Here is a 10,089-nt window from a genome sequence, read left to right as displayed (position 1 = left end):
TTCAAAATTTCTTGGCTTACTTTAGTATTCAACTACGAATATTATTGAGAAAATTACACTCGTATTATCAGTTAAATCAATCTTAACTTATATTATTATTAACTTATAATCAATATTATTGATTTCTGTTAGCATTATTTTATATATCAACCATGAGATAAAAGTGAGACGCTTGAGCTGGTTAGGTCATGTAGAAAGAATGAGCGATTCAAGAGCCGTTGAAAGTCTTCAGAGAAAATCCTGGTGGAAGAAGGTTGAAAGGACGTCCACCCAAGCGCTGGCTGGAGGATGTAGAGGATGATCTTCTGAAAATAGGCGTTAGGGCATGGAGACGCAAGGCTGACGACTGAGAGGAGTGGAGAGGCATTCTAGAGGAGGCCAAGGCCCTGGATGGGCTGTAGCGTCATGGAGTTAGTAAGTATTATCATAGACAAACAATAGCGTAAGTAGATATCCCATGGTGTAGGGCGTTTATGTCGCAACTTTTACTGTTATCTCAAGGCGATTACTGTTGACTATTGTCGAATTTTACTGTTTTGTTTGGGTGAGAGTGTACTGCACAATATGAGAGACTACCAGTGTCACACAGCTTCACGGGAAAGAATTACATAAACTATCGGCTAGAGATAACAGTAAAAGTTGCAACATAAACGTCCTATACCATGGGATATCTACTTATGATATTGTTTCTCTATGGTATTATACTATCAACAATATATGAATGTTTCAAGCCTAACTATCACATCAAATGGGGGAAAAATATAGGCTTTTTGTATAGTTGAGAAGTTGATATTGTGGTAATTATTCATAATAAATGAAAATACTGAGAAATTGTCAAAATCTGTTGTTTTGTGGTCAAAGATTTTTGACAGAAATCTGTGGTTTTTTGACAATTTCTTAGTCTTTTTCATTTAAAAAGAAAATTATTGGTATTGATATTTCAGTTTTGAGGTAATCTAAACCGTAAACCGTGTTCTTAGACAACAGTTAATAGAGACCGTCAATTATTTCGAACAGTAGGCTATCTAATTTGTTTGCATGAATATAAAATCATAGATAAAGGAGCATAAGTCTATAAGTCTATATTTCTTGTCTCTGATAAAACTTACAACCTACAAGCCATATCAAGTCGCATTTCTTACTTTATGAGAGAGCATGATACAGCTTTAGATACAGCGTGTGGTACAGCATATGATACAGCGTATGATACAGTTTAATATACAGCGTATGATACAGTGATATAGCGTTTATGATGCGTCGTGAAGCGCAAGTTTATCTCCTTTATGAAAACTATCATTGAATTTTAAAAGTAAATTGACAATCCTCCTATTTGAACTTATCACCCAGCAATTTCTGCTCCTTATTGGTTGTTTCAAGAATCAGATTCATTTCAAACTGTCGACCAATAAAGAGAGAGTAGGTGGAGTCAAGAATTCTCGTCGATTTTTCACCCACCAAGTTTAGTGCTGCCACCTATTAGCTGAATTTAGAGTTGGGAGCATTTCACTCTGTTGATTAATCAAGATAGATGGATTTATAAATGCCTTTATTCTACAATTAATAAAGATTTTGAGTTCTGTTGGCGAATTTGGGAGAGTAGGCGGAATCTCAGGAGAGAGTAGGCGAGACCGTAAGTAAATATTTGTCCTCCAACAAGTGCTGATTCTACCTATTGGCAGAGGTCTACATTTCGAGTAATCCAGTTCGACGGAGTTTCAAGTTATTATCAATTATCACAATATTGGATTTCACTCTATATTTTATTAGTTATTTGTTCCTATTACCAAAATTTGAGTGGTTGTTTGACTAATGAACTCTTGCTGCACAACCCAACACCCCCCTACATAAACCAAGATCTCTGATAATGGATCCGCTCAGAAGAGACGCGATAGTGAGGGGCGTGCACTCAACTGCCCAGGAGTCCACAAATCGTTAATCCTGGTGCAATCAAACCAATGGCAGCAGAAATGTGAAAGAATCAATAGTAATTTCTCATTTCACGACACGATAATTATTATGAATTTTGAATAATCGACCATAGCGAAACAATCAATCATCAACAGGACTAAAGATATAACGAACAAAAGCTTTTAAAGTCAGTTATGTTCAGTTCTGAAAAGTTTAAGATACAGCATATGATACAGCGTATGATACAGTTTAAGATACAGCGTATGATACAGTTTAAGATACAGCATATGATACAGCATATGATACAGTTTAAGATACAGCATATGATACAGCGTATGATACAGTTTAAGATACAGCATATGATACAGCGTATGATACAGTTTAAGATACAGCATATGATACAGTGTATGATACAGTTTAAGATACAGTGTATGATACAGCGTATGATACAGTTTAAGATACAGTTTATGATACAGCGTATGATACAGTTTAAGATACAGTGTATGATACAGCGAATGATACAGCGTATGAAACATTTTGAGATACAGCGTATGAAACAGTGTTATAGCGTTTATGATGCGTTTTGAAGCGCAAGCTTTTCTCCTTGATAAAACCTCTCATTGAATTTTAAAAGTAATTGACAATCCTCCTATTTGAACTCATCACCCAGACAGAAATGGCTGCTCCTTATTGGTTCTTTCAAGAATCAGATTCATTTCAAACTGTCGACCAATCAAGAGAGAGTAGATGGAGACAAGAATTCTCGTCGATTTTTCACCCACCAAGTGCTGCTACCTATTAGCTGAATTTAGAGTTGGTAGCATTTTACACTGTTGATTAATCAAGATAGATGGATAGATGAATACCTTTATTCTACAATTAATTGACATTTTAAGTGCTGTTGGCAAATTTGAGAGAATGGGCGGAATCTCTGGAGAGAGTAGGCGAGACCGAAAGTAAATATTTGTCCTCCAACAAGTGCTGATTCTACGTATTGGCAGAGGTCTACATTTCGAGTAATCGAGTTCGACGGAGTTTCAACTATTATCAATTATCACAATATTGGATTTTCACTCTATATTTTATTAGTTATTTGTTCCTATTACCAAAATTTGAGTGGTTGTTTGACTAATGAACTCTTGCTGCACAGCCCAACACCCCCCTACATAAACCAAGATCTCTGATAATGGATCCGCTCAGAAGAGACGTGATAGTGAGGGGCGTCCACTCAACTGCCCAGGAGTCCACAAATCGTTAATCCTGGTGCAATCATACCAATGGCAGCAGAAATTTGAAAGAATCAATTGTAATTTTTCATTTCACGACACGATAATTATTATGAATTTTGAATGTTCCACCATAGCGAAGTAATCAATCATCAACATGACTAAAGATATAACGAACAAAAGTTTTTAAAGTCAGTTATGTTCAGTTCTGAAAAGCTAAAGAAACTTGGATTCTCCAAGCGTTTTTTCATCTTTTTCGAGAACTGATCAGCAGTGAATGTTCAAAATCCATAAACAGATCCAGCTTTAGCTTAGGTTTAGGAATGTTGTGCTAGAAGTTCTCGAAAATCACGCATAAGGTACGGCCAAAATCGACGTTTCCTAGCATTTTTCTGCGATTTCTCATCTGTTTCGAGTACTAATGGACAAGAAATTTTCCAAGTTAGTACAACACAGGTTCACGTCACGTTCAAAAAATGTTGATTTAAAAGTTATTCAAAATCATGTCAAATATACGCTCGAAATAGCCGTTCTCTGCGTATTTGAGTCCAACTTTATAAAAATGTTCAGATTTGGTACACAGATTCAGCTAAGGTCAATAAATCTAGCGTAGAATAATCTACAAAATTACGGTAAGATACGCCCAAAATTAGCGGATTTCTTTTTCTGAGTTGTGTCATCTTTCTCAAGCCTGCTAGTTATGCTACTCTCATGAGCGTGTAATTCAAAATGAACCTCCATCACGTTATTTGCCAACCTTTTTCATTAAGTTCATTAAATTGTACTTCATGTGCTTCAGCCTACTTGGATGAATGAGATACCTAAATATTTCATTCTATTCTGAAAATATGCTTTCAGCCTCGTGATTCATAATCTCTGAGAAGTAAGAACCTTTGTAAACAGAAACATCTATTAATCTGTAGCTAACAGATAGTTTTTGGAACAAGAATTGGTATGTAGATTATATATGTATGAATTATCCCTGTTCTATTGTTCAACCAAAAATATCATGTAGGCCTACATACCATGTAATATCATATACATTCTTGCTGTCTCATTCGTATAATAATTTTCTCCTCCGCCTCCTGTTTAAAGTGCTTACTTTACTCCCTGGAACATAATACTAAAGTGTCACTTTTTCGCTCTCGGGAGGAAAAAAACAGGAAAACTCCCTAGAGCGTAAAAGTAACTCCATTTAAATAACATGGGAAGCATCTCTATTTTAAAAACGTACATTTGAAATAGGTTAGAAGGTCTGAGCTCATATATGAGGAAGCATATAGAGTAGTCATTTAATCAACTATAAAGATTATACTATAAAGATATATATAAATTTTTCTTTATCCCATGTTATTCAAAATACCAGCCAACGAATATTCCTCATTAACAAATCAAATTTGAAACGGGAACTTCATCATAGTTGTAGTTGTGGCAGCCATTGTTGTTATAACTTTTGCCGACAGATGACGCATAGCGCTGTCGGCGGAGAAATGTGATTACAAGCCAGTTCAGCAGTTAACTTTTTATAGTATGTTGTAACACATTGTTTGGTCATGTACGTTTTTAAAAATTGTTTTATTTGCAGTTTTTATAAAAATGTAGGTGGAGGAAAAATGTTATGTATATCACGAGTGAAAAATGTTTTTTCTCCCTCAGGGAGAAAAAACAGTACTTTTCACTCTGGATATACAAATAACTATCTCTCTCAGACTTACTCTTGTATTGAAACTCTGATATATTATTATTACTAAATATTTATCAATATTTATGTTCATTATAATATTTTCATGTTCACTGATTCTTAGTTTTGTTATTAGCTTGCCGAAGTTTGGCTGGCTCCTTTCCCAAGCTCTAGCTTGCACTTTTGAAGAAGTTGCTCCTAACGTTTCATTTTGTAGAATAATTCAATTATTGCAGTGAATATTGTCTAGTTTATTTATATATTAGGGATAAATAATAGAGAAAAATACTATATATTGTATCCCAATAGAAATTGATAAAAACAATATAAGAACTTGTAAGTTTAAAGTTTTAGTGAGTTTAAAGTAAACTTTGAAGTTTTAAAAATGTTTAAATAAAAGGGTACTACAAGTTTTTATATTGTTTTTATTAATTTGAATAAAGTAGCCCATATAAGTGAAGGGATTCCTAATAGAAATGTTCAAATTCCATGGAAAAAGTTGCTAACAATGTTTACGAGTATAAAATACTTCTCTCTCAATCGTTTATGACATACTTTTGTAAATACGATACCACGTCGTAACTAAGAGAAATTTTGTGGAAAAAGTTGCTCGCAGTGTTATAAAGTACTTTCTGCTCTATCGTTTGAGAGATACTTATATGTTTATCCTGGCACAAGCTACAGTAGTTCTCTCAAATTGAGATGTGTCGCTCAGTGCAGTAAATCATAGGTTTGCGCTTTGCACGGCGCTCTCAACTGTCGATAAGGTGAGCAAAAAATAGTAAATTCTCTTCGGAGATTCGTGCCAGTGTAAGGTCTCTGGAGTTTGAAACTGTTGAAGCCGTCCGTCCCACTGGCGCTAGATTCAAGTTCAACAGGGTGGCGAAGCCTCGAATGCAGCAGCTTTTAAAACGACGACGACGATTTTACAACAATTTTAAGTATCGCATCACACGACTACGGCGAACAATCATTCGCACACGTGATGGCCGTAAAAGCGTGTTTATTGCCGTCCTATGCACTTGATAGGCGCAACCCTACAATATTGTTCGTCTTTATCCTTCCACTGCGGCTGCATCCTTGCAAGATCCTATCTCTGTCTCTGTCGCTGCCTTGCAAGATCCTATATCTGTCTCTGTCTTGCCTTGCCACTGTAATGGCGCTCCGGAGGATCGATTGATGATGCACTGTACACGCAAGATAAACAAAACACTTCGGCAAACTCACTAAAATCATACACACGTCATACCGACTACTGTTCTTGTTTACACTTGAGCTGTTTCTATTCTATTTTCACTTTTCCTATGATATGTAGGTAGATTTATACTACTGGAGCCTCCATTGAATATTACTTAGGTAGATGTATTGTAATACCATAAAGAGAAGATAAATCTTCTGGTGATCTATCGTCTCTGAATAGGTCCCGGTCGTGTGTCAATGGGGAGGATATTTTATATCCTTCTTAGAGAATCGACAATTATTTGTTGGAACACCGCCGATTTATGAAGTTACATCACATTATTATATTATCGTTATTCTAATTGCATTCAATCTTCATTCTCATTGATTAACTGTTTATACTTCGTAAAATTCGTTGAATAATTAGCATTACCGTCATTTAATGTAAATTAGTGTATATATTAGTGTAAATATTGTAACATACATCAATAAAGAAATCTAATCTAATCTAATAGGCATTGGTGATGAGTAGTAGTAGATGTAATTATTAAGTAGTAGGCTAGTCTACTTCTTCCTTATCTCGTTAATTCTGTGAAATTATTTGTATTTTATTTTCATAACTATCCTGTGTTGAAGAAGGTTTAGAACTGCTTTATATGGAATTTGAATAGAAGTGAACTCAACGTTTTTACACAATAATTATTCATGTTTTTATAAGGTAATCTATTTCGTATTACATTATAAATAACCAATTAAAAAAGCAAGGTTTTGACAGTTTATCTTAGTTTTAATTGAAATTGGTTTGAACTGGACTAAATATCCGTTTTCATACAACATACTCATTATGATACAAGCTCTTCAATTGATGGAATTGAATAGAGAATGCATTTATTCAAATGCTAATTAATATATAATTATTATTGTACGAAAATCCTAAATAAATGCTGCAAATCACCCCGAAGACCTCTGCTAGCTGGCAACTAATTTTTGGATAGTAGTTCTCATCGAATTTCCATCTAGCTGTTAGCCCTGTTGTCAATGTCTGCAGTAGCAGAGGTCTTCGGGGTGATTTGCAGCATTTATTTAGGATTTTCGTTCAATAATAATTATACTCTTCAATTGAGTTTCATAATATAGTTCGAAAAAATCAACTCCAAGCTAGTTCAGTGATCGTGTGACTATGAAAAAATCTAATTCTATTCCACAATAAATTCATCTTAAAGGTAGAGTTTCCCAAACATTAACTGGACTAGGTGGTGATTTCTGCCTCATAATAATTATCTTGCCACACGTATGGAGGAGGTAAGAGTGATTTGTGCAGAATACAGTGTCAAACCAGGAACGCGAGCTCAACATAATGTCTGTTGAGAGTTGAATCGAAACAAAGTGACAAGTTATTGGTCATAACTGAGAGAAAGTACGACTGGATAGGGGAAGGCAGTGATTGAGTGTACACGCTACTGTATTTCAGTGTGTATACACGTTTTGTATCCAAACTACAATAGTAAGATTTACTTTCAACTATCAGCACTAGTTGAATGGGAAACCCAGATGCTATTCACAAGGCGTGCTGACAAAGGGTGAGACTAATTTTCTACTCGTTATTTGCAACAATGTTGTATGACATTTGCAAGACGGCAGACAAAACCAACATTGCAAACTGCAGAGGAAGTGAAGCTACAACCCAAGCCTGAGACAGGAATCTGCAACTTTGGCAAGAATCATGTCATTAGGGCGAAAAATACCATGTTGTTTATGATGAAAGCGTGCTAACGTGCACCAATTGGAGAATATCACGTGAGAATTGCATCAAGTATGATCTATTCTCCACTTCTCTTTCGATCCTTGCAAAGTCCGCTTCAATTTTGAACACGAGGCGGTTTTACCTCATTGAGGCAGTTGGTGGGGTGGTGAAAATGAAGGAATCAAATTTCACTCATATTTATAGGTAATTGAAGATTCATCGCGAATTCAGCCATCACGACGTTGAAGACTAAAGTTTTACCAATTCTAATAATAAAATTAAAGTTCGTTCTTACTAATTCTAATCAGATCAAGAAGAATAATTAGTAACTGGTTGAAGCTTTACTATAGTGAGGTCCACGTTATAATGGCAGTGGATAAAGATAGGAGAGTAGCTATGTCGATTCTCTGCATCAATTAATTATATTTCTACACTGTCAAAAACATAATTGGCATAGTTGTGGACCGAGAAAAGGATAGTACCACCGGCTTTGTCGAATGATAGACAAGGATAGCAAAATCAAAGTTGAACAAATACTGTCATTATAACGTGGACCTCACTATAGACTGATAGATTCATCGTCTTGTTTCAAGATGTCTCGATTGATAAGAATCTCTTTAGACGCAAACTTAACATTTCTTGCATCCAACACAAAAATCTGTTATTATGACATCATTTTAATACGATAATCTAGTAACGTTGTTGATTATGTTCTAGTTGATAAAATAGTTCTATTATTCCATCGGATTATATTCTATTGAACATGAGAAAATATTATTCATACATTTTAATCTTCAAAGCCAGAATAACTTAAAGTTTCATCACCTCTTTATTGGGAATTTACATTTTGTATTGAATTGTAGACCATATTTATTATTATTATCTTTCATATATATATATATATAAATAGATATATTATACTTATTATTATTTTATTTTAGGCTACTTCTTGTACTGTTACTCAATACTCATTCCCCACACACAGATCTATGTGGGGAAAATATTCACAAATCTGTTTTTAGATATGTTGTCTATGTATCTTGTGCTTTGTATTGTGAATTGAAATTGAATAAATTGAATTGAATAGAAAATTGTTGTATTATTATCTCCTCATATAGAGGTTCAATCCAATATTTTCAAGAATTCAAGTAACCATCCACTCATCATTCATTGCTTCTAACAATATTGTTGAATCAATTTTGATTCTGAGAACCGTATCAAATGAGATCTCCTCATTATTATGATTGTACAAAAGATCAAAAAGTTGACAAACCCTGTTTTTGTGCTAACTGTGTTCATACAACGTACTCCTTTTCTTCAGTTAGGGCCTAGAGTATAAGAAATGGAAACTGAACTAGTGACTAATTCAGATATAGAGAGGGAAAGTAGCTTACTATTGAGATTCAGAGGGAAAATTGAATAGAGACTTTGGCGATACAAATGGGGTAGAATTGAAAATTATATGTGAGTTACAGTGAATTGGAAGAATTTTGACTAAAACTGATAATATACAATGATAATTACATCCTACCCATGAATCCATTTCCAAATTGAATGTTGCAAATTGATGATGCAAGGACACCAAGACCATAGAGCTGATCACGTTCTTTCGTCGCTGCGATTTGCGATACAAATATTGATCATTTCAGAGTTGATTAGATAGAATCGAGAAGGAGAATTTATTTTGTTGGTGGATTATGAAGAATGCGGCTTTTTGAACAGTATAAGAAAATCTATTGAGACTAGTTCGATTCAAGGGATGAATAGAGGATATCAGTGGAGGATGGAGAAGTCTAATGTGAACGCTCATAAAACATCCGCCGATTTTGTTTGCTGTGCAATATCGTTTGCGACTGCGACCGACGACCGATTGCCTGAATGCCCATACAGCCGGGCCTGTTATCTTCCGACTGACCTTCGAGTTTATTCATCATCAGATCGATTTAGCAGAACAGACACAACAATCGTGGTTCATCAAAACTCTCTCTCCCGTCATCTACGGCTATATCCTAAGATGAATAACGCAAAATCAATTTGAAGTAACAAAATAGTGAAAACAGTCTCTTCATGAATTCTGCAATTGATGAAGTATAGTAATTCGTTGAATGGAGAGACGGGATCGATATAATTACATGATAGGTTATGGACAAACATGATATCGTCTGAGAGCTGGATAGCCAGTTAGATGATACTCTCATGAATTCTTTATGAAATCGGTTACTCTTTATGAATTCTCTAATTGATTAAGTATAGCAATTGGTGTACTGAAGAGGATTGATTGATATAATAGTACATTATATGTTATAGATATAGAGAAACATGTTATCGTCCGAAAGCTAGATGAAAAGCCA

The sequence above is a fragment of the Nilaparvata lugens genome, chromosome 1 (assembly GCF_014356525.2).
Source record: "Nilaparvata lugens isolate BPH chromosome 1, ASM1435652v1, whole genome shotgun sequence".
Taxonomy (NCBI): Eukaryota; Metazoa; Arthropoda; class Insecta; order Hemiptera; family Delphacidae; genus Nilaparvata; species Nilaparvata lugens.
This window is presented reverse-complemented; position numbering follows the sequence as displayed.